General features: G+C 45.3%; 3 non-coding genes across 3 annotated transcripts; all 3 read right to left on the reverse strand.

Annotated features, from left to right (window-relative positions):
• Nucleotides 1–749: 749 nt before the first annotated feature.
• LOC136573838 (U2 spliceosomal RNA) lies at nucleotides 750–936 on the reverse strand. The gene has a single exon (XR_010786056.1). It is a non-coding gene; the product is annotated as a U2 spliceosomal RNA (small nuclear RNA).
• Nucleotides 937–8,828: 7,892 nt separating this feature from the next.
• LOC136573995 (U2 spliceosomal RNA) lies at nucleotides 8,829–9,020 on the reverse strand. The gene has a single exon (XR_010786181.1). It is a non-coding gene; the product is annotated as a U2 spliceosomal RNA (small nuclear RNA).
• An 8,797-nt stretch (nucleotides 9,021–17,817) lies between these two features.
• LOC136574099 (U2 spliceosomal RNA) lies at nucleotides 17,818–18,004 on the reverse strand. Its single transcript, XR_010786228.1, has one exon. It is a non-coding gene; the product is annotated as a U2 spliceosomal RNA (small nuclear RNA).
• Nucleotides 18,005–24,236: the final 6,232 nt, after the last annotated feature.

Consider the following 24,236-nt stretch of genomic DNA (forward strand, 5'->3'; position numbering starts at 1 on the left):
TTGCTCCATCTCTAAACGTTGGCCTGGATCTTCATGGACGAATACTGCCCATCCCACGTGGAGCGTGTATCTCAGCCCGCGTGGAGTGCTGCAGTCCATTGAGGTATTCCGTGCTACATAGCAAGCCTTGGGCCTGTGTGATTGGGGGTCCGCTGCTGTCTGTCCACTCTGAAGCGCGCATCCGGGGCCGGCCGCTTTTCGACTACCAGCGACTGCAGGTCACACACACAGGCTGGTTGGAATGGCCTAGCATTATCCTGATCCGGAGGTGTAACTTGAAGCTGCGGGGCCCCAGTACAAAGTCTGGAACTGGGCCCCCAAACTATAAAGCTTCATTGATAGCATTGGTTTACAATGTGGGGAAGAGAGACTTTATGGGCCCCCTGGGGCTCCGGGCCCCCTGCACATACACCCATGACCCGAATACGTGGAGCATACAGACGCAGGCTGCCAGGATACGCTGTGCCTGCCCGATGTTTCCAACTTGGCTATTAGCGCAGCGGTAGGTACGAACTATAGAGTGCGGCTGCCATATGAACTGGTGTGTGTGTGTGTGTTGTTTTGCTTCCAGTTGTACCTGTGCTGTGCACACTCTGGCAGACGCAGCTGCTCAGTGGATACAATGTTGCGAGCAGACGGGCTGAGTGTCAATCAAAGTGCTTGGGTGGTGGTAGCAGCAGCCGCCACAGCTGCGCTGCACCTCTTGCTCGTCGGTTTTGTTTTTCTGCTTTTGGAAACTGTTGTAGGAAAGGGGGTGCACCGGTCCTGGAGGTACTGCAATACCAGGTCAATGCGTGGAGTGGACAGAGCAAGCTCTTTTTCCAGCTCCCTGTTCTAAAAATCCATTTAATATATGGTCCCCAGATAGGGGACATATCAGATATTAAACTGATAAGAACAGATTTTTTTTTTAAGTTGACAAACCCCGAAGGGTATTTTTATTTTAACAACAAATTTCCAGACATAGTAAAAATGCTCATATAGTACATTAAAACACATTGTACAACATATTAAAACATACCATATAAAACATTTTAAAACTTGTCTACATATATTTACATGTTGTTAAAAATCCACATTAAAATCACATAAAAGGGCACTTGGTGGCACTATATGATGGAGCTCCATTCCCCGATAAGCCATTTTCTCGATAAAATAGGAAAGTTTTTCCTGTCTACAATATAATATTCATATAATTTGTTAAGAGCAATGGATAAAATATCTTTAACCGATAAAACCTCATGCTTAAAAACTAAAATATTTCTGGATTTCCACAGAGCTGCCTTCACTGAGTTGACCATCTTCCATGCGATAATTCTCTCAGTCCGTGTGGGGCATTCCAGACATCCGTATAATACTCCTTCCAGTGTTAGTTTTTTTAGTCTTGTTATTTTCTTAAGCAACGGTAAAAACTGAGTCCATATCCTCTTTATTAAAAAGCAAGTCCATATCAAATGCTGTGTTGACTCTTCCTCTGTACATCCGGGTCTTGGGCATGCGGCGGTGTTGGTCAGTCCTCTACGATGCTGGAATGCCCGGCATGGAAGACAGTCGTGTATTCAGCTCCAGGCCAGATCCTTCTGTGGGTTAAAAATATGATTATTAACCAATCTCCATGTTTCTTTTGTTTTGCGCTCATTAAAATTGCTGACTTGAACATAAAAACCATTTTCCTTAAAACTCTTTATCATTAATTTAGAATTCATTAAAACCTGTGCACTTTTTCCAGTAAAATCGTATAAAACCACAATTTTCTCTAAAATCGCATAGTCTTTGGACAGATTAAAAGAATAAGGGGAGTTTAAAACCGTTTTGAACCATCCGTTCCGCCTCATAAAATAACCTGTGTTGTAGCGTAAAAAGTAAGACCATGCGTGGTTTTTAAAAAGTGCGCCCAGGCACATACTAAAATACTTTATATATAAAAAGGCTTTTATATCGGGGAAGTCTTTACCACCCATTATTTTTGGCTTCATTACTATTTCTCTTTTTAGTTTTTCCATTTTGGAGCTCCAGAAGAAGGTAAAAACAGCTTTTACGATTTTGTTAAAAACTCTACCAGGAGGGGGGAACACTAGGCTTAAATACAATAAAATTGGTAAAATCACCATTTTTATGATTAAAACCCTCCCCTCCATGGTCAACCTTCTCATATTCCACATACATATTTTCTTGTTTATCTTTTGTGCCACCAAGTCCCAGCTGTTAAGACCTCTGTTGTCCTCGTTGAAGGAGACACCTAAAATCTGCACCGAGTCGGACACAGGAATGGGGACATCTGACAATGGCAGGTCCCCGATGTTTAAAATACTACTTTTGTTAAAATTTACCTTAAAACCCGAGGCGCAGCAATAAAACTCTATTTGTCTGGTTGCTCTCTGGATCGACAGGGTGTCCCTTCCAAGAATTGTCACATCGTCCATGTACCCCACTACTTTGGCCTCGATCCCCCCCCCCCCACCGGGCAGGGGGATCCCACGGATCAGCTTGTCCCGTCTTATGGTGCATAGAAGAGGCTCTAGTGTGCAGATAAAAAGTAGTGGGGACAAGGGACACCCCTGCTTTACCCCGGACTTTAAAAGTACTTCCTGTGTCCTAAAACCATTGACTAAAATTCTACTCGTGCAGTTGTTGTAAAACGCTTTTAAAGACAATAAAAAACCTTCCGGTATACCCATTCTCTCTAAAACCTTAAAAAGATAAAAATGTGACACACGGTCAAAGGCTTTTTCAAAGTCTATAGTTAAAACCGCCATTTTCCCGTTCCTGGACTTTGTGTCACTAATACAATCTTTTAAGAGGTTAAGATTCTCCCATATGCTCCTCCCGGGCACCCCACAGACCTGGTTGGGGTGTACAACTTTGCTTATTACGGTCTTGAGTCTATTTGCGCATATTTTGGCCATTATCTTGTAGTCACTGTTGAGAAGGGTGATCGGTCTCCAGTTTTTGATATCAGTTTTGTCTCCTTTCTTGTATAAAAGAGACACGTCACCCTTCTTCCAGGACCCCGGGAGGGCTTTCGACATAAAAACCTCAGTAAAAAGGGAGAAAAGGTCATCCTTAAAAATACCAAAAAAGGTGACATAAAACTCTATGGGTATACCATCGGGCCCAGGCACCTTACCTGGTTTAAAACTTTTAATGTTGTCTAAAATCTCCTGTTCTGTGATGTCCCGTGATAAAATCTCACGAGAACCAGGATCTAAAACGTCAGTGATCTCCTTCAACGAGTCGTTCATAAAATCACTGTCAACAGTTTTTGTATTAAAAAGATCCGCATAAAACTCATACACTTTCTTTAAAATACCCTGTATGTCCTTGGTGCCACCGAGATCATCGAGGACTGTGCGCTTGTCTCGTATTTTCTTAAAGAAGTACCTGGAGCAGGTTTCATTTTCCTCCAGATGTTTCACTTTCGAACGGAATATGATCTCTTTTCCTCTCTGCTCCAGGCATCGGGCGATCTCTTTCTTCACCTCGATGATCTCGTGGTCCACCTCTATATCATGTTCACGGAACTTATACAGGGTCTGCAGGCGAGTATTCAGATTAGAATAAAATGTGCGTTTTGCTTTAGCCTTGGCGATCCCAACCTTGATAAAAAATGATTTGAATTTTTGTTTCATCTTCTCCCACCACTGGCTGGTGGGAGTGTTGGGATCTTTCACTCGCCTGCAGTTTCTATGAAAAGTGATAAAATCAGATAAAATCTGCAGATCTTCTAAAAGGGACACGTTAAATTTCCAGGCATTCTTACCGGCTTTTCTCTTAAAAACGGTTTCAACTTTAAAATATAAAAGCTTGTGATCAGAAAACACGTTAGTAAAAGAATCACATCTAAAAGGCAGTACTTGATAAGAACAGAACATAAAATCTATCCTGGAGCTGCAGATCTTGTTGCTCCAGGTGACGCCGGCTTCCTCTGATGCATTGGGGTTGCATGTTTTAAAAGCATCAGTAAGTTTGGCGTCTAAAATCACGTTGTTTAGTATAGCAGAGGTCTTGTCATAATTTCTACTTACTGAGCTGGAAAGCCGGCGTTCCCCCTTTAAAATGCAATTAAAATCCTCCGCTAAAATAGGAGGATCAGAATCGCTAATAAAAAGGGGTAAAATCTCTAGCATTTCTGCACGTTCGTTCTTATCTGCTGATCCGTAAAAGTTTAAAAACTGCCATTTTATACCATTAATAAAAGCTTTGACCAATAAAATTCTGCCTGGTAAAATTTCGTTAATAGTATCAATTAAAACGTTCCCTTTAAAAAGAATGGCGACCCCCGCCGATCTGGTCTCGTTAGAGCCGGACCAGACCGACGGTCCATGTACCCAGTCCTCTTGGTATTTTTTATACTGGGCCCTATGCGGGATCCCGCACTCCTGCAGGAAGAAAACGGAGGCAGCAAAAATTGTCAGATAGCTGAAGAGGGCGACCCTCCTCACGTGGCTCTCGATGCTTCTGACATTAAAAGTGAGTCCCGATAGAGCAGCCATTGGAGACTAGGTGATAACGAGGGTCTTCTCTTAGAAGTCTCCGGGCAAGCCAAAGACCTCGCTGGCACTCTCGCACCCCCCCGCATCCGAATCCATCGTAAGCGGGGATGCTGGAGAGGAAACTACCTCACTAAGTGGACCCCCTACGGTGCCCGAGAGAGGGATCTGCGTGAGATCCCATATCGCCTGTATTCCCTCCGGAATCTCCAAGGGGGCTAGCAGGCCAGCTCCCGTCTCCATCTCTTCCCCTTCTGTCGGGGTGGGTACTCGGCTCGTTCCTGATCCACCGCTCTCGGAGGTGGCTCCCCCCGCCCCCTCCTGCCGGGGAGGGGGAGGGGCCTGCTGCGATGACACCGCAGGGGGTACTTTCTCCGGGTCCTCCGGCTCCGCCGGGATCTCCGGAGTTCCCCCCTGCACCACCTCCGAGTATAACCTTCCGCCCGAGCCTTTCCTCCTTTTGTTTGCTGCTGCTGCCGCCGTGCCCCCCGGGTCCTCCGCCTCAGGCACCGCTTGAGCGGGCATCTTGGGAGGGTCTGGACCGGCTTCCTTGGCCCTACTGCCTCCACCGGTTTCCCGGGAGGGAGAGCCTGTCCGCCGGTCACTCACCCTCCGCTTGATGCTCCGCTGCTCCAAACCGTCCTTCTTGGGGGGTCCACTGGAGACCTCCATCTCCTCAGGTTCCTCTCCCTGGGGGGGTGTTGTTCGGTTCTCTGGCTGCCCTGGCCGCTCCTCGGGTCCGGGCCGCCCTTGCTGCTCCGCTTTCTGTGCTCTGTGGGGACAAGACGTGTAGAGGTGACCAACACCGCCGCAAAAAAAGCACCCTTTTCCTTTCTTACATTGACTCGTTTCATGGTCTGTGCCCCCACATTTCTTGCATGTACTTGCGCAATTTTCTTTTTCGTGACCGTATTGTGAGCAAATCCTGCAGAAGTCAGGCATTCCCGCAAAGTACAGGTCGCCATTCACTTTCCCCAATTTAAAACGCGCAGGCGGTAAGATCACTCCCCCGGGCCGACTGGGGTCACTTACACACGTGGCCTGGAATCGCCATTTTGAGGTCCAAATACCAAACTCGTTCATAATCTTTCCCATACATCTGACAGATTTGAAATAACGTAGTAGGAAGTCCTCGACCTCTTTCACGTCAATGTAGGGAGAATACATCTTAATCACTACGAGTTTAGTGATGTCAAGGACGTGCTCGACTAGCAAGACACCCTCAAGCCTCGGATCTTTTTTCTCGGGAATCGCTGCCACTACGTCACGGAAGATGCCATTTTCGGTAAAAGTTACGTCATAGATCCGACGCTTGGGGTAATCTTGTATCGCTAGTATTTCGCGTTTCTGCACGTTAAAAGCTCCTTTAAGCACGTCCTCGACCACATACTTCAAGCCACGTGTGTCCGCACTGTCCAAAAAAGAGACACGTATCGTGTTCTTAATCCGCGCATAAGCCGGTAGCCATTTTAGAAATCGTCGTGATCACAAGACCGCTCTTGTGATGTCCAACTAGGTGGGTGCCCTCCTCTGGCCCAGAGACCAGAAGAGGCCGGGGGATCGCGACTCATTTACCCTGGGACTAATCCCTCTCCCCGAACGCAGCAGGCGGGTAAAGCCCACCGGAGTGGGCGATCCCGCCAGGCAGAGGAGAGGGGTACCCGAGTTACCTCCTGACTAAGACCGCCTGTACCAGGTACACTTGATCTTAGCCAAAAGGCCGAGAAGCGATAACCCGTAACGGGTTTCACCTGTAGCCCGGTCCGCCCAACTCCACTTCCAAGGCTTGAGGCAACACGCTCAGCCAGCACTCTGGGCGCACCCACAATGCACCCAGGCAGCTGGGAGAGTTTGTAAAACTTTCCATAGCCCCGCCCCACGCCTTCTCAACCGCGCCCAGCCTCACACCCTCAGTCCTTCCTCTTGCACCGTGCTCACGCATCCTAGGCTTGCAGAGCCTGCTGCTGCTGCTGCAGGACTCGTCAGCTCCCTACAAAGGATGGTTAAGCCGGCGATGACACTAGAAGCAAGCACTAGTTTGTCTCTGAAGGTGCGTCGGTCGGTCGGTTGGAGGGATCTCTTCGGCCGGCCGCATTTCGAGTGGGGACGGATGGAAACTTTTTACCTAAAATAAGGGAAATTGGCTTCGGCCCCATAGGGCTTTATTGCCTTCCCCTGGGCCAGCATTAGTAGACCCTAGTAAGGAGAATATTAGAGCGGCATGGTCATCCGAAGAACTTAAAAACATACAGCAGGCCTTTTTTGCCCGCCATACATACATAACTACAGATTTTATATTTTTTTTACATATATACATTATATATATACACATTATATATATATACACATATATATATATACATACACACATACACACATACACACACACACACACAATCTTAAATCTATCTTTAATCTATATCTGCAAAATCTGTAATTTAGAAATAATCCATATCTATATTCTACATAATTAATAAAGATAGATAGATAGATAGACTCACATACATACATACATACATACATACTGTATGCAATTGAGCCAGGTGTATGGCAGGCTGATGTCACTCCATTGTGATGTCATCAATTTAGAAGCATTAATACCGGGCTTGGCAGCCATTTTAGTCAGTCTCTGCTGCAGCTGGGAGACGGGAGATGGTCTTTATTTCCACCAAGAAGCTGCGGAACTACCGGTAACTGCATCATTTTTATTTTATTCAATATAGGTTTTATTGGTTTCATGGAGGGGGGGGGGGGGAAACTTTTGCCTTATCTCAAAGCAATGTAAAAATAACTTTGACAATGAAACTTAATAAATCAATTTCGAGTTGAACTATATCATGTTTGTCTGTGATATTTTATAAGGTCTACAAACAGGGGAATGAGGGGAGGGTAAGGGGGGGGAGTGGTAAGGGAGGGTAGGTATCTATGACACGGGAGAAAGAGAAAATAAAACAAAAAGGGGGGGGGTGGCGGGCTCCGGAATTGTTGTTTCTCTTTACGATTGTGGTTTAAACGTGTTACTCACATGTCCCTGTCTGTAACCACTTGGTAAATAGGGGTGAGCTCCGGGCATCTATCCATATCGCCCAGGTGTGATACAATTTATCATAGCCTGACGGCTCATCTAGAGGCCTCATTCTCTCCATACGCTCTATTTCGTGGATCATTGTTATTTTTAGTGGAGTGCATTTTTTATGCAGCACACAAGGGGGAGACAGCGGCCTACCAAAATCTAGTTGGCTGCTGCTGTGGCTTTCTTTTTTTAAAAAAAAGGTAGGTTCCGTTCTTCCATGGTGAGGAATAGGCAGGGAGGTTCCGTTTTTGCCAGCTGGGGAATGCTTATAGGCAAGGCCTTATCCCTGGTGGTGCGTGTAACGTCAGACCACGTTTTAGACATGCAGCAGCAGCATTCAGTCAGTGGCTGACAAACGAGCTCCATGCAAGTTTACATTAAACAGACACATTTCTTTCTTTACTGTATTGACTGCGGTCTGTAATCGAGTGGTTGAACTGTTTCTGTGTCCATGCATTGAATAAAGCAATACATCCTTGTAAAGTAGACGTCCGTTCGTTGGAGTTCTTTGCTCCCCGAGTGTTGCTCCATCTCTAAACGTTGGCCTGGATCTTCATGGACGAATACTGCCCATCCCACGTGGAGCGTGTATCTCAGCCCGCGTGGAGTGCTGCAGTCCAATGAGGTATTCCGTGCTACATAGCAAGCCTTGGGCCTGTGTGATTGGGGGTCCGCTGCTGTCTGTCCACTCTGAAGCGCGCACCCGGGGCCGGCCGCTTTTCGACTACCAGCGACTGCAGGTCACACACACAGGCTGGTTGGAATGGCCTAGCATTATCCTGATCCGGAGGTGTAACTTGAAGCTGCGGGGCCCCAGTACAAAGTCTGGAACTGGGCCCCCAAACTATAAAGCTTCATTGATAGCATTGGTTTACAATGTGGGGAAGAGAGACTTTATGGGCCCCCTGGGGCTCCGGGCCCCCTGCACATACACCCATGACCCGAATACGTGGAGCATACAGACGCAGGCTGCCAGGATACGCTGTGCCTGCCCGATGTTTCCAACTTGACTATTAGCGCAGCGGTAGGTACGAACTATAGAGTGCGGCTGCCATATGAACTGGTGTGTGTGTTGTTTTGCTTCCAGTTGTACCTGTGCTGTGCACACTCTGGCAGACGCAGCTGCTCAGTGGATACAATGTTGCGAGCAGACGGGCTGAGTGTCAATCAAAGTGCTTGGGTGGTGGTAGCAGCAGCCGCCACAGCTGCGCTGCACCTCTTGCTCGTCGGTTTTGTTTTTCTGCTTTTGGAAACTGTTGTAGGAAAGGGGGTGCACCGGTCCTGGAGGTACTGCAATACCAGGTCAATGCGTGGAGTGGACAGAGCAAGCTCTTTTTCCAGCTCCCTGTTCTAAAAATCCATTTAATATATGGTCCCCAGATAGGGGACGTATCAGATATTAAACTGATAAGAACAGATTTTTTTTTTTTTAAATTGACTACCCCTTACAAAGGGGTGACTTTTTATTTATATCAAAACAGATTTACAAGAAATATTCTGAAGAACATTATAAATACAAAAACAATATTTCAACACTGTTTTAAAATATAAAATAATTACATTCACATAAAATGGGCGCTTGGTGGCATCAAATTATGGAACTCCATTCGCTTAAAAACCACTTTCTGGATAAAATGGGAAAATTTTTCTGGTCTATTAGGTAATACTGGTATAACTCATTAAGAAAAATGGATAAAACCTCATTCACAGATAAAAACTCGTGTTTGAATAATAAAATATTCCTGGCCTTCCACAGAGCTGCTTTAGTACAGTTTATCATCTTCCATGCCATGATGTTTTGAGTCCGTGTTGGGCATTCCAGACCACCGTACATCACTATATTGAGGCTTAGTTGCTTTACTCCAGTTATCCTTGTCATCAGGGGTGTTATCTTCTTCCATATTTCTTTAGCGAAGTTACAGGTCCACATCAGATGGGTCGTCGTTTCGTCATCTCCACATCTTTGTCTTGGGCAGGCGGCAGAGTTGGTCAAGCCTCTCCGGTGCTGGAATGCCCGGCATGGAAGACACTGATGTACGCAGCTCCAGGCCAGGTCTTTCTGTGAATTAAAAAGATAGTTGCTGTTAATAATTTGCCAAATCTTCTTACTTTGCTGCTCGTTAAAATTGCTCACCGTCTCTGTTAGGGAATTTTCTTTAATATTTTTGAGCAATTTTTTACTATCTTTTAAAACTTGTACGTTTTTCCCATTAAAATTATATAAAACTATAATAGACTCTAAAATCTTATACTCATCCGGCATATTAAAAGCATAAGGTGAATTTAAAACTGTGGTAAACCAGCCATTACGCCTCATAAAATATCCGGTGTTAAAACGCAAAAAATAGGACCAGTAATTATCTTTAAAAAGCGCAGAAATACACAGTCTAAAAAACTTAATTAAGAGGAATGCTTTAAAATCTGGGAAATCCTTCCCGCCCATCGCTTTGGGTTTTAAAACAATCTCTCGCCTGAGCTTTTCCATCCTGGAGTTCCATGGTAAAACAAGCTTTAGTAATCTTTTTGAGGAGCTGCTCTGGAGGGGGGAACACCATGCTTAAAAACAACAGGATAGGTAGAATAACCATTTTAGTAACTAAAATCTTCCCCTCCATCGTCAGCTCTCTCAGCTTCCACATGCAAAGTTTCTGATTTATTTTCGGTGCCACCAAGTCCCAACTGTTAAAACCATTATTGGACTCATCAAAGGAGATACCTAAAATTTGTACAGATGGAGACACAGGAACCGGAATATCCGTTAAAAGCATTTCACCGATGTTTAAAATATTGCTTTTACTAAAATTTACTTTAAAACCCGAGGCGCAGCTAAAATATTCTATCTGTCTAAGGGTCTTTTGTATGGATAGGGTGTCCCTGCACAATACTGCTACATCATCCATGTACCCCACTACCTTCGCCTCTATCCCCCCTCCTCCTGGCAGGGGGATTCCACGGATTTGTGTGTCACGCCGTAGCGCACACATCAGAGGCTCCAATGCACATATGAAGAGTAGTGGGGACAAGGGACACCCCTGCTTTACCCCGGAGTTTAAAAGCACGTCCTGTGTCTTAAAACCATTCACTAAAACTTTACTTGTACAATTATCATAAAATGCTTTAACCCCTTGAGTGGCACGCCCGGAAAAGTTCCGTGACGAGCTCCACTGCCCATAGTGATATACCCCGGAAGATTTCCGGGCTATGTATCACTATGGGAGCTGCAGAGCACAATGCCACAAGCTGTGACAGTGTGCTCTGCCTGCACAGACCCACACAGAGCAGTGCAAGGGCTTTGAAAAACCAGCAGAAGATATTGCCGACATGTCGGCAATGTCCTGCTTTGTTTACAGGTTGCCATAGAGACCATCGGCTTGTCAGAAGCAAGCCGATGGTCTCTGTGGCAGGGAGAGCTGGTTGTTAGCTGTCAGAGGACAGCTAGGTACTAGCTCTTACAGCAGAGATCAGAGAAAACCTCCGATCTCTGCTGTGTTAACCCTTTACATGCTGCAGTCTATGTGACTGCAGCATGTAAAGGGCTGTCACTGCAGCATGTAAAGGGCTGTCACCATCGGACCCCTGGAATGTGATCAGGGGTCCTGATGGGTCCCTGTGGAAGTCCCCTAAAGGGACAAAAAAAAATAAAAAATTTTTAAAAAATTTAAAAAAAAAAAGTTAAAAAATTATTAAAAAAATAAAAAAAACACTTGTCTCCCTTTAGTTTGTAAAAAAATCAAAAATACAATCACACATGTGGTATCCATGTGCGTCGTAATGACCCAGAGAAGGAAGTTAATACATTATTTAACCCCTTAATGACATGGCCCCTTTTTTCTTTTTTCCCCATTTCTTTTTTTCCTCCCCCCTGTTTAAAAAATCACAACTTGTCCCGCAAAAAACAAGCCCTTATATGGCCATGTCAATGGAAAAATGAAAAAGTTATGGCTCTTGAGACGCAACTGCAAAACTAGTTGAAATTCAATGATTAGACCATTTTAAAAAACCTGCCCTGGTGGGCACGACAGGGTGGTAGGAAACCTGCCACTCAAGGGGTTAAGAGACAATAAAAAACCCTCCGGTATACCCATCTTCTCTAAAACCTTAAAAAGATAAAAGTGGGACAAGCGGTCAAAAGCTTTTTCAAAATCTATCGATAAAACGGCCATCTTTCCTTTTCTAGACTTTGTGTCGCTGATCACGTCTTTAATAAGGTTTAGGTTCTCCCATATGCTCCTCCCATGGACTCCGCAGACTTGGTTGGAGTGGATGATTTTCTGTATGACGGTTTTAAGTCTGCTCGCACATATCTTGGCCATAATCTTATAATCACAGTTTAGAAGGGTGATCGGTCTCCAGTTCTTTAGGTCAGCTTTGTCTCCTTTCTTGTACAGCAAGGAGACGTCACCCTTCTTCCATGACCCTGGGAGGGCTTTAGAATTAAAAACCTCGGTAAAAAGGGAGAACAAATCATCTTTTAAAAGCCCATAAAAGGTGACATAAAACTCGATGGGTATACCATCCGGGCCAGGCACCTTACCTGGTTTAAAACTCTTGATCGTCTCTAAAACTTCCTGCTCCGTGATTTTTCTTAATAAAAGCTTTTGGGAGGCAGGATCTAAAATATCGGTAATCTCCTTCAATTAGTCTTCCATAAAACTGTTATCAACATTCTTTGTATTAAAAAGATCCGCATAAAACTCATAAACCTTTTTTAAAATCCCCTGCACATCCCGAATACCATGTAGCTCGTTAAGAGATTGCCTTCCTCTGGTCTTCTTGAAGAAATACCTGGAGCAGGTCTCGTTTTCTTCCAGGTGCTGGACTCTTGAGCGGAAGATGATCTCCTTTCCCTTCTGCTCCAGGCATTTGGCAATCTCTTTCTTTATGTCTATGAGCTCCTTCTCCACATTAATACCATGGTCTCGGAATTTGTACAGGGTTTGCAGACGGATGTTCAGATTAGTATAAAAGGCGCGCTTCGCTTTGGCCTTGGAGATCCCAACATTTATGAAGAATTGCTTTATCTTAAATTTCATTTTTTCCCACCAAACGCTGATGGGAATGCTGGGATCTCTCATCTGTCTGCAATCTCTATAAAAGGCAATAAAATCTGATAAAACACGCGGATCTTGTAACAGGGACACGTTTAATTTCCAGGCGTTTCTACCGGTGCTTCTTTTTGTTTCACTTTTTACTTTAAAAAAACAATAACTTATGGTCTGAAAACACATTAGTAAAAAGGTCACATTTAAAAGGCAGTACTTGATAAGAGCAAAGAATAAAATCTATCCTGGAGCTACAATTCACATTGCTCCAGGTAACGCCGGCCTCTTCTGGAAGGTGGAGGTTGCATTTTTTAAAAACATCAGTGAGTCTAAAATCCAACAGTAAATTTTTTAACATATTCGAGGTTTTATCATAGTTGCGACTTACTGCGTTCGAGAACCGGCGTTCCCCTCTTAAAATACAGTTAAAATCTCCTGCTAAAACCAAAGGCTCAGCATCACTAATGAATAAGGGTAAAATCTCTAACATTCTTGCTCTTTCGTTTTTATCTGGAGAACCATAAAAGTTTAAAAACTGCCATTTCACACCGTTAATAAAAGCTTTAACCAATAAAATTCTGCCTGGTAAAATTTCGTGATAAAATCAATAAAAACGGTCCCTTTAAAAAGAATGGCGACCTCTGCTGATCTGGACTCGTTTGATCCAGACCACACTGATGGGCCGTGTACCCAATCAGCTTCATACTTTTTATATTGTGCTCGATGCGGGATGCCACACTCCTGCAAAAAGAACACAGAAGCAGCGAAAATCGTCAGGTAGTTAAAGAGGGCAGCCCTTCGCACTTGCGTTTCCAGACTCCGTACATTTAGTGTAATGCCAGATAGCTCAGCCATGGATGTTTGAGAGTATAGGGAGATGTTATCCTAGTCCTGGTTGCGTAACTCAGGACCCCTGCCATCCTATAACTCTCCGGCTAAGCCAGAGACATCGCTGGAACCGTCATACCCCCCCGCGTCCGAGTCCACGGTGTATAATGAGGACAATGGAGAGGTGCTCCCTTCACTTAATTGACCCCCCACGGTACCTGAGGCTGGAATCTGTTAGATGTCCCACACAGACTCCATTGGGATTACGCCCTCCCCGGGGGCCAGCGAGTCAGCCTTCTCTTCCGCTTGATTCCCCTCCATAGGGGCGAGTACTTGGTCTTCAGCTTGTTTATCGGACGTAACCCCCCGAGTCCCCCACCAGGAAGGGTGGGGGAGGGGCATTGTGCGGTGGCCTCTCCGGGGGAATGCTAGGTTTCTCTGCATGAGCAGATACTCCCTGCTGCTCCCCCTGCACTACCTCCGAATATAGCTTCTGTACTGACCCTTTCCTCCTTTTCATGGCGGCTGTCGCTCCCCCAGGGTCCTCTGCCTCAGGCACCTTTTGAGCAGGCGCCACCTGAGGGCTTGGACCAGCTTCATCCGGTTTCCCAGATTCCTGGGAAGGTTTACCCGTCTGCCGATCACTCGCCCTTCTTTTGTGGCGCTTTTGCTCTTTTGGCGCGCTCTCTTCCGTTTCGGGGGGTCTGGTCGTGGTGTCCATCTCCTCGGGTTCCTCTCCTTGGGGGGGTACACTTGGGTCTGCTGGCCGCCTGGGCTGGCTCTGGCTGCGTCTGGGCTGCCCCTGCTGCTCCTGGTTCTGTGCTCTATGGGGACAAGAATTATAAAGATGACCAACTCTGCCGCAAAAATGACATTTCTTCCCCATTTGGCACTGGTTTGTCTCGTGGTCTGCACCCCCACACTTCTTACAGGTGCTACCACATTGCTCTTTGTGATGGCCGTATTTTTGACAAACCCTGCAGAAGTCAGGCATCCCCGCAAAGTAGAGGTCGCCACTCATATTACCCAATTTAAAACGTGCCGGCGGAAGTCTTATGTCCCCTGGGTAGCTGGGATCTCTTATGCACGTGACCTGGAAACGCCATTTTGATGTCCATATTCCCAACTCGTTCATAATCTTCCCAACACAACAAACTGATTTGAAGTACTCTTGTAGGAAGGACTGCACCTCTTCAACGTTCGTGTAAGGGGAATACATTTTAATCACTACGAGTTTGGTGACATCAAGGACGTGCTCGATTATCTGGACTCCCTCCAACCTGGGATCCTTCTTGGTTGGTAAAGCAGAAATTAGGTCACGGAAGATACCTTTCTGCGTAAATGTCACATCATAAGTCCTTCTCTTAGGGTAGTCCTGAATCGCTAGAATTTCGTGTAGTTGGACGTTGAAAACGCACATGAGCACGTCCTTAACGACGTACGTCAGGCCACGTGCTTCCGCCGTATTCTCTGCTAGGATGACACGAACAGAGTTTAAATTCCGGGCATAAGCCGGTATGAATTCTGGGTTTTCACCCATGTTTTTAGCGCAATTTGCTCCACCAGTGTGTTGCAATTGCCCTCTCTTGGTCTGCGAACCAAAAGAGGCTAGGGGGATCGCTGCTCGTTACCCTAGGACTAGTCCCTCTCCCCTATAGCAGCATGCGGGTTAAGCCCACCGAGGTGGGCGATCCCGCAAGGCCGAGGAGAGGGGTGCCTGAGTACCTTCCAACTAAATCTCCTGTACAAAGTACACTTGATCTAGCCAAAAGGCCGAGAAGCGATAACCCGAAATGGGTTTCACCTGTAGCCCGGCCCGCCCAACTCCACTTCCAAGGCTTGAGGCAACACACTCAGCCGCCACTCTGGGCGCACCCACAATGCACCCAGGCAGCCGGGAGAATTGGAAAACTTTGCATAGCCCCGCCCCACGCCTTCTCAACCGCGCTCCCCCCTCCCCCTCCTCAGTCCTTCCTCTTGCACCGTGCTCACGCATCCTAGGCTTGCAGAGCCTGTTGCTGCTGCAGGACTCGTCAGCTCCCTACAAAGGATGGTTAAGCCGGCGATGACACTAGAAGCAAGCACTAGTTTGTCTCTGAAGGTGCGTTGGCCGGTCGGTTGGAGGGATCTCTTCGGCCGGCCGCATTTCGAGTGGAGACAGATGGAAACTTTTTACCTAAAATAAGGGAAATTGGCTTCGGCCCCATAGGGCTGTATTGCCTTCCCCTGGGCCAGCATTAGTAGACCCTAGTAAGGAGAATATTAGAGCGGCATGGTCATCCGAAGAACTTAAAAACATACAGCAGGCCTTTTTTGCCCGCCATACATACATAACTACAGATTTTATATTTTTTTTACATATATACATTATATATACACATATATATATGTATACATACACACACACACACAATCTTAAATCTATCTTTAATCTATATCTACAAAATCTGTAATTCAGAAATAATCCATATCTATATTCTACATAATTAATAAAGATAGATAGACTCACATACATACATACATACATACTGTATGCAAATGAGCCAGGTGTTTGGAAGGCTGACGATGTCACTCCATTGTGATGTCATGAGCCAGGTGTATGGCAGGCTGATGTCACTCCATTGTGATGTCATCAATTTAGAAGCATTAATACCGGGCTTGGCAGCCATTTTAGTCAGTCTCTGCTGCAGCTGGGAGACGGGAGATGGTCTTTATTTCCACCAAGAAGCTGCAGAACTACCGGTAACTGCATCATTTTTATTTTATTCAATATAGGTTTTATTGGTTTCATGGAGGGGGGGAAACTTTTGCCTTATCTCAAAGCAATGTAAAAATAACTTTGACAATGAAACTTAATAAATCAATTTCGAGTTGAACTATATCATGTTTGTCTGTGATATTTTATAAGGTCCACAAACAGGGGAATGAGGGGAGGGTAAGGGGGGGGAATGGTAAGGGAGGGTAGGTATCTATGACACGGGAGAAAGAGAAAATAAAACAAAAGGGGGGGGGTGGGCTCCGGGATTGTTGTTTCTCTTTACGATTGTGGTTTAAACGTGTTACTCACATGTCCCTGTCTGTAACCACCTAGTAAATAGGGGTGAGCTCCGGGCATCTATCCATATCGCCCAGGTGTGATACAATTTATCATAGCCTGACGGCTCATCTCGAAGCCTCATTCTCTCCATACGCTCTATTTCGTGGATCATTGTTATTTTTAGCGGAGTGCATTTTTTATGCAGCACACAAGGGGGAGACAGCGGCCTACCAAAATCTAGTTGGCTGCTGCTGTGGCTTTCTTTTTTTTAAAAAAAGGTAGGTTCTTCCATGGTGAGGAATAGGCAGGGAGGTTCCGTTTTTGCCAGCTGGGGAATGCTTATAGGCAAGGCCTTATCCCTGGTGGTGCATGTAACGTCAGACCACGTTTTAGACATGCAGCAGCAGCATTCAGTCAGTGGCTGACAAACGAGCTCCATGCAAGTTTACATTAAACAGACACATTTCTTTCTTTACTGTATTGACTGCGGTCTGTAATCGAGCGGTTGAACTGTTTCTGTGTCCATGCATTGAATAAAGCAATACATCCTTGTAAAGTAGACGTCCGTTCGTTGGAGTTCTTTGCTCCCCGAGTGTTGCTCCATCTCTAAACGTTGGCCTGGATCTTCATGGACGAATACTGCCCATCCCACGTGGAGCGTGTATCTCAGCCTGCGTGGAGTGCTGCAGTCCAATGAGGTATTCCGTGCTACATAGCAAGCCTCGGGCCTGTGTGATTGGGGGTCCGCTGCTGTCTGTCCACTCTGAAGCACGCATCCGGGGCCGGCCGCTTTTCAACTACCAGCAACTGCAGGTCACTCACACAGGCTGGTTGGAATGGCCTAGCATTATCCTGATCCGGAGGTGTAACTTGAAGCTGCGGGGCCCCAGTACAAAGTCTGGAACTGGGCCCCCAAACTATAAAGCTTCATTGATAGCATTGGTTTACAATGTGGGGAAGAGAGACTTTATGGGCCCCCTAGGGCTCCGGGCCCCCTGCACATACACCCATGACCCAAATACGTGGAGCATACAGACGCAGGCTGCCAGGATACGCTGTGCCTGCCCGATGTTTCCAACTTGGCTATTAGCGTAGCGGTAGGTACGAACTATAGAGTGCGGCTGCCATATGAACTGGTGTGTGTGTGTGTGTTGTTTTGCTTCCAGTTGTATCTGTGCTGTGCACACTCTGGCAGACGCAGCTGCTCAGTGGATACAATGTTGCGAGCTCCACGGCAGCAGACGGGCTGAGCGTCAATCAAAGTGCTTGGGTGGTAGCAGCAGCAGCCGCCACAGCTGCGCTGCACCTCTTGCTCGTCGTTTCTGTTTTTGAATACTGAAATAAGAAAGGGGGTGCACCGTTCCTGGAGGTACTGCAATACCAGGTCAATGCGCGGAGTGGACAGAGCAAGCTCTTTTTCCAGCTCCCTGTTCTAAAAATCCATTTAATATATGGTCCCCAGATAGGGGACGTATCAGATATTAAACTGATAAGAATAGATTTTTTTTAAGCTGACAAACCCTCCAAATGGGGGGTGTTTTTATTTACATAACATATATATACATAGACATTTTTTAAAATGTTTGTCCATAGTACATTAAAAACACATTAAATAACATATTTAAAACATACCACTTAAAACATTTGTCTACATACAATACATGTTGTAAAAACCATACCAAAACAGCTTAAAATTCACATAAAAGGGCGCTTGGTGACATCATATTATGGAACTCCACTCTGATAAAAGCCATTTCCTTGCTAAAATTGTAACATTTTTCCTATCCACTATGTAGTATTGGTGCATCTCGTTAAGACTGATGGATAAAATGTCCTTCACAGATAAAATCTCGTGTTTAAAAACTAAAATGTTCCTGGCCTTCCACAGAGCTGCTTTGACCGAGTTGACCATCTTCCATGCCATAATTCTCTGCGTCTGTGTGGGGCATTCCAGGCATCCATATAAAACGGCATCCAATGTAAGTCTCTTTATTCCAGTTATTTTTATCATTAGCGGCAGAATCTTTGTCTAAACTCTCTTAGCGATAAAACAAGTCCATAACAGATGGGTCGTCGTCTCGTCTTCTCCACATCTGGGTCTTGGGCATGCGGCAGTGTTGGTCAAACCTCTACGATGTTGGAATGCCCGGCATAGAAGACAGTCATGGACGCAGCTCCAGGCCAGATCTTTCTGTGAATTAAAAATATAATGGTTAACCATTGTCCAGGTCTCTTTGCCTTTCTTTTCGTTAAAATTGCTTACTTGCACATAAAAACCACTTTCTTTAATATTCTTTAAAATAATTTTACTGTTCATTAAAACTTGTGGGGTTTTCCCAGTAAAATCATATGAAATGGCTATTTTTTCTAAAATCTTATATTCATGGGACAGATTAAAAGAATAAGGGGAATTTAAAACTGTTTTAAACCATCCATTCCTCCTCATAAAATAGCCAGTATTGTATCGTATAAAATAAGACCAGTAGTGGTTTTTAAAAAGAGCACCAATACACAAACTAAAATACTTCGTGTATAAAAAGGCTTTAAAATCAGGGAAATCTTTTCCGCCCATTATCTTTGGCTTCATCACTATTTCCCTGCTTAATTTTTCCATTTTGGAGTTCCATAAAAATGTGAAGCATGCTTTTACAATTTTGTTAAAAACTCTGCCAGGAGGGGGAAACACTAGGCTCAGGTACAATAAAATAGGTAAAATCACGGATTTGGTGATTAAAACATTCCCCTCCATGGTCAGCTGCCGCATGCTCCACATACATATTTTCTTGTTAATTTTTTGTGCCACCAAGACCCAGCTGTTAAGACCTCTGTTATCCTCGTTGAAGGAGACACCTAAGGCCTTAGTCAGACGGGCGTTTTTTTGCGCGATTTGCGGATCGCATGACGGATGCGCATCCGCAAATCGCGTGACCGGTGCGCGCAAGTCGCCCGCAAATCGCCCGAAAATCTGCTCCTAGCCGCGTTTCATTAGAAACGGGCCGGAGCTGTCCAGCGCATTGCATTCAATGGAGACGGCAATACAGCCGTCTCCATTGAAAGCAATGCGCTGCGGGCGAGCCCGGGATGAATTGTCGGTAAGGGCTTAAATATATAAGCCCTTACCTGCAATGCATCCTAAAATGTGTAAAAATAAAAAATATATATGTACTTACCTTCTCCCGGCAGCTGGAGCTCCGAGCGGCCGTCCTGCAGTGGGTGTGAAGGGAGTGTGAGTCAGACCTGCCCCCTGATTGGCTCAGCGCTGAGCCAATCAGAGGCATGCCTCACTCACACCCATTCATGAATTCATGAATGGATGTGAGTCAGACCTGCCCCTGATTGGCTCAGCGCTGAGAGGCAGCAGTCACTCACCCATTCATGAATTCATGAATGGGTGTGTGAGTGAAACTGGCCTCTGATTGGTCAGGCTGTGACCAATCAGAGGCAGATCATTCAGCAGGCGGGGATTTTAAAGCCCCGCCGGCTGAATAGTACCGAGAAGCAGTTCAGGAGAACTGACAGCGGCCGCGGCTGGACTCCGGCTGCAGCGGAAAGGTGAGTATACAATTTTTTTTTATTTTAACACATTTTAGGATGAATTGCAGGGAAGGGTTTATATATTTAACCCCTTCCCGACAATTCACCCCGCGCACGCCGGCAGCCCATTGCTTTCAATGGAGCTGCTATATTGCTGCTCCATTGAATTCAATGGGCAAACATCGTTCTTCTCTGCCACAGCTGTTACAGCTGTGGCAGAGAAGAATGATTTGTCTTCTATATGTTCTCAATGGGGTCGGCGCTGCTGCCGCCGGCCCCATTGAGCGCATATACAGAAGAGAACAGGAATCGCAGATCGCAGATAGGTGCGATCTGCGATTTTTTGTTCTATAATTTATCGGACGAGCGCATAAAAAGCGCTCATGTGTCCGATACCATTGCAAAGCAATGGTTTTAAAAAATCGCCGGACGCATTCGCATGCGCAAATCGCGCGAAAAAACGCCCGTCTGACTGAGCCCTAAAACTTGCACTGAGTCGGACACAGGAATGGGGACATCTGGCAGGGGCATTTCCCCGATATTTAAAATACTGCTTTTGTTAAAATTTACCTTAAAACCCGAAGCGCAGCAATAAAACTCAATCTGTCTTACAGCCTTCTGGATCGACAGGGTGTCCCTTCCGAGAATTGCCACATCGTCCGTGTATCCCACCACTTTGGCCTCGATTACCCCCCGCCCCCTCCCCACCCCCACCCCCCCCCCCCCCCCGCCGGGCAGGGGGATCCCACGGATCTGCTTGTCCCGTCTGATTGTACATAAAAGAGGCTCCAGTGCGCAAATAAAAAGTAGTGGGGACAAGGGACACCCCTGCTTCACCCCGGAGTTTAAAAGTACTTTCTGTGTCCTAAAACCATTGACTAAAATTTTGCTCATGCAATTCTCATAAAACGCTTTTAAAGACAATAAAAAACCTTCCGGGATACCCATTCTCTCTAAAACCTTAAAAAGATAAAAGTGGGACACACGGTCAAAGGCTTTCTCGAAATCTATTGTTAAAATGGCCATTTTCCCGTTTTTAAAAGGTTAAGATTCTCCCATATGGCCCTCCCGGGCACCCCACAGACCTGGTTGGGGTGTACAATTTTACTTGCTATGGTCTTTAGTCTGTTCGCACATATTTTTGCCATTATCTTGTAGTTGCTGTTCAGAAGGGTCATCGGTCTCCAGTTTTTTATGTCAGTTTTGTCTCCCTTCTTGTATAGGAGAGACACGTCACCCTTCTTCCAGGACCCCGGGAGGGCTTTCGACATAAAAACCTCAGTAAAAAGGGAGAAAAGGTCATCCTTAAAAATACCAAAAAGGTGACATAAAACTCTATGGGTATACCATCAGGCCCAGGCACCTTACCTGGTTTAAAACTCTTAATAGTCTCTAAAATCTCCTGTTCTGTGATGTCCCGTAATAAAATCTCACGAGAGCCAGGATCTAAAACGTCAGTGATCTCCTTCAACGAGTCGTTCATAAAATCAATGTCAACAGACTTAGTATTAAAAAGATCCGCATAAAACTCATACACTTGCTTTAAAATACCCTGTACGTCCTTGGTGCCACCGAGATCATCGAGGACTTTCTGCTTGTCATGGATTTTCTTGAAGAAGTACCTGGAGCAGGTCTCGTTCTCCTCTAGATGTTGAACTTTGGAACGGAATATGATTTCTTTTCCCCTCTGCTCCAGGCACCGGGCGATCTCTTTCTTCACCTCGATGATCTCGTGGTCCACCTCTATGTCATGTTCTCTGAACTTATACAGGGTCTGCAGGCGAGTGTTCAGGTTAGAATAAAATGTGCGTTTTTCTTTGGCTTTATTGATCCCAACCTTGATAAAAAAGTTTTTACTTTTTTGTTTCATTTTCTCCCACCACACGCTGGTGGGAGTGTTGGGATCTTTTACTCGCCTGCAGTCTTTTTTTTTTTTTTAAACAATAGATTTTTATTATTTTCTAAGAAGGGTTACAGAAATAGAAGAGGGATTCACGATTTGGGTATTAGCAGTTTACAAAGTTCTTATATATGTAGCAATCATTTATGTAAATCAGATTATTAACTGTATTCGTATTCACGAAAGGTCCAACAAATTTTGGTTAAAACAGAGTATAAACATTGTATAACTGGTTTGAAATATAATGTTAGTGTGTAAGTGGGAAAGAGGGGGGAGGGGGGGAGAAGGTTGGGGTATGTTGGGGATTTATGAGGGAAGTGTAGAGTATAATGCTTGTTAGTTAAGTGATGATATGTGCAGATTCACCGAGAAGATTTTGTTTGAAGGAGGAATGTGTTGATCCAGGGTTTCCACATTATTTCAAATCTGTTGAAATCATTGTTTCTGAGGGCCAAAATTTTTTCAAAAAGGCAGTGTTCCGAGACTAGGTTGATGAGATCGGACAGCGTTGGAATAATCTCAGATTTCCAACGTCTTGCTATAATAGATTTTGTTGCTAATAGTATGTGACCCGCTAACTTTTTGAGGTGTATAGGCATTTTTGTTTGTGCTTAGTAGTATCAGAGCGAGTTCTGGTACAAAAGGAAGGCGGAAAGCTGTGAGTCTATATATTAGATTGTAGACTTCCTTCCATAAAGGGATTAGAAGAGGGCAGGACCAGAAAATATGAATGAGCGAGCCTTTATTGTTTCATTTCCTCCAGCACCTGTCGTTATCAGATAATCCCCTTCTGGATAAAACCAGAGGGGTGAAGTACCAGCGTGTAAGTAATTTCAGGTGTGTCTCAATTAAGTTCGCGCTCTGTGATGATCGCCTGGCCCATTCAAAGGCTCTGAGCCAATTGTCTAAGGGAAATTATTTCCCAAAGTCTCTGTTCCAGTTAATGAGATGACATTTACCTGGCGGTTTCAGGTTACCTGAGAGGATGTCATAGAAAGTTTGAGTGTTCATTTTTATTTGTGGTTCCTCTAGATATGAATCAATTAGTTTGGGGATTTTAAGGTTATCTAGTTGGTGGTTATGAAGGTATGAGGAAATTTGATTATGTTTATAGATATCTGAGCTTGGGAGGTGGTATTTGTTGGTTAGATCCTGAAAGGGGAGGAGTTTATTAGATGAGAAGAGGTCGGATATTAATTTGAGTTCCTGCCTGGGCCAAGATCCTATGTTTAAGTTAGGGATTAGAAGCTCTAAGGTTCCTATCGGAATTTTCAGGGGAGTAGAGGGAGTGGAGATGTTGGAGGTACGTACTAAGTCTGTCCAGGCCTCTAACGATGCCCTCATTGGTGGCGAAAGGTGGGATCCTATTGAAGGTTTCGACGTAGTAGGGTGTAGGTTATCTATAATAGATGCGACTAGAAGACGTTTCAGAGGTTTTTGGTTATTAAAGTCCTTTTCCAAGGCAGGCCAACTAATTTTTGAGTTGTGTCTTGTCCAGGCTTACAAGCTGTTGAGAATAGTGGATTTACGGTATGAATTTAAGTTGAGGAGACCCAATCCGCCCTGACGTCTATTTAAAGGGGTTGTCCCGCGCCGAAACAGGTTTGTTTTTTTTCAATAGCCCCCCCGTTCGGCGCGAGACTAACCCGATGCAGGGGTTTAAAAAAAAAACGGATAGTACTTACCCAAATCCCCGCGCTCCGGTGACTTCTTACTTACCTTGCTAAGATGGCCGCCGGGATCTTCACCCACGGTGGACCGCAGGTCTTCTCCCATGGTGCACCGTGGGCTCTGTGCATTCCATGCAGATTCCAGCCTCCTGATTGGCTGGAATCGGCACACGTGACGGGGCGGAGCTACGAGGAGCAGCTCTCCAGCACGAGCGGCCCCATTCAGAAGGGAGAAGACCGGACTGCGCAAGCGCGTCTAATCGGGAGATTTGACGCTGAAATTAGACGGCACCATGGAGACGGGGACGCTAGCAACGGAACAGGTAAGTGAATAACTTCTGTATGGCTCATAAGTAATGCACGATGTACATTACAAAGTGCATTAATATGGCCATACAGAAGTGCTGAACCCCACTTGCTTTCGCGGGACAACCCCTTTAAGGTTAAGATGGAGAGTGCGATTCTTGGCTTTTTATTCTGCCACACAAATTTGGAGAGTTGGCTTTGAAACTTATTTAGGAGGTTTTTGGGTATCGGAATTGGTAGGGTGCGAAAATAATGTAAGATTTTAGGAAGAGTCATCATTTTGTAGATAGTGACGCGGCCCAGCCATGAGAGAGGGTATGTGTGATAGGTGTCTAATTCTTTTTGAAGTTCGGCTA

The sequence above is a fragment of the Eleutherodactylus coqui genome, chromosome 7 (assembly GCF_035609145.1).
Source record: "Eleutherodactylus coqui strain aEleCoq1 chromosome 7, aEleCoq1.hap1, whole genome shotgun sequence".
Classification (NCBI taxonomy): Eukaryota; Metazoa; Chordata; class Amphibia; order Anura; family Eleutherodactylidae; genus Eleutherodactylus; species Eleutherodactylus coqui.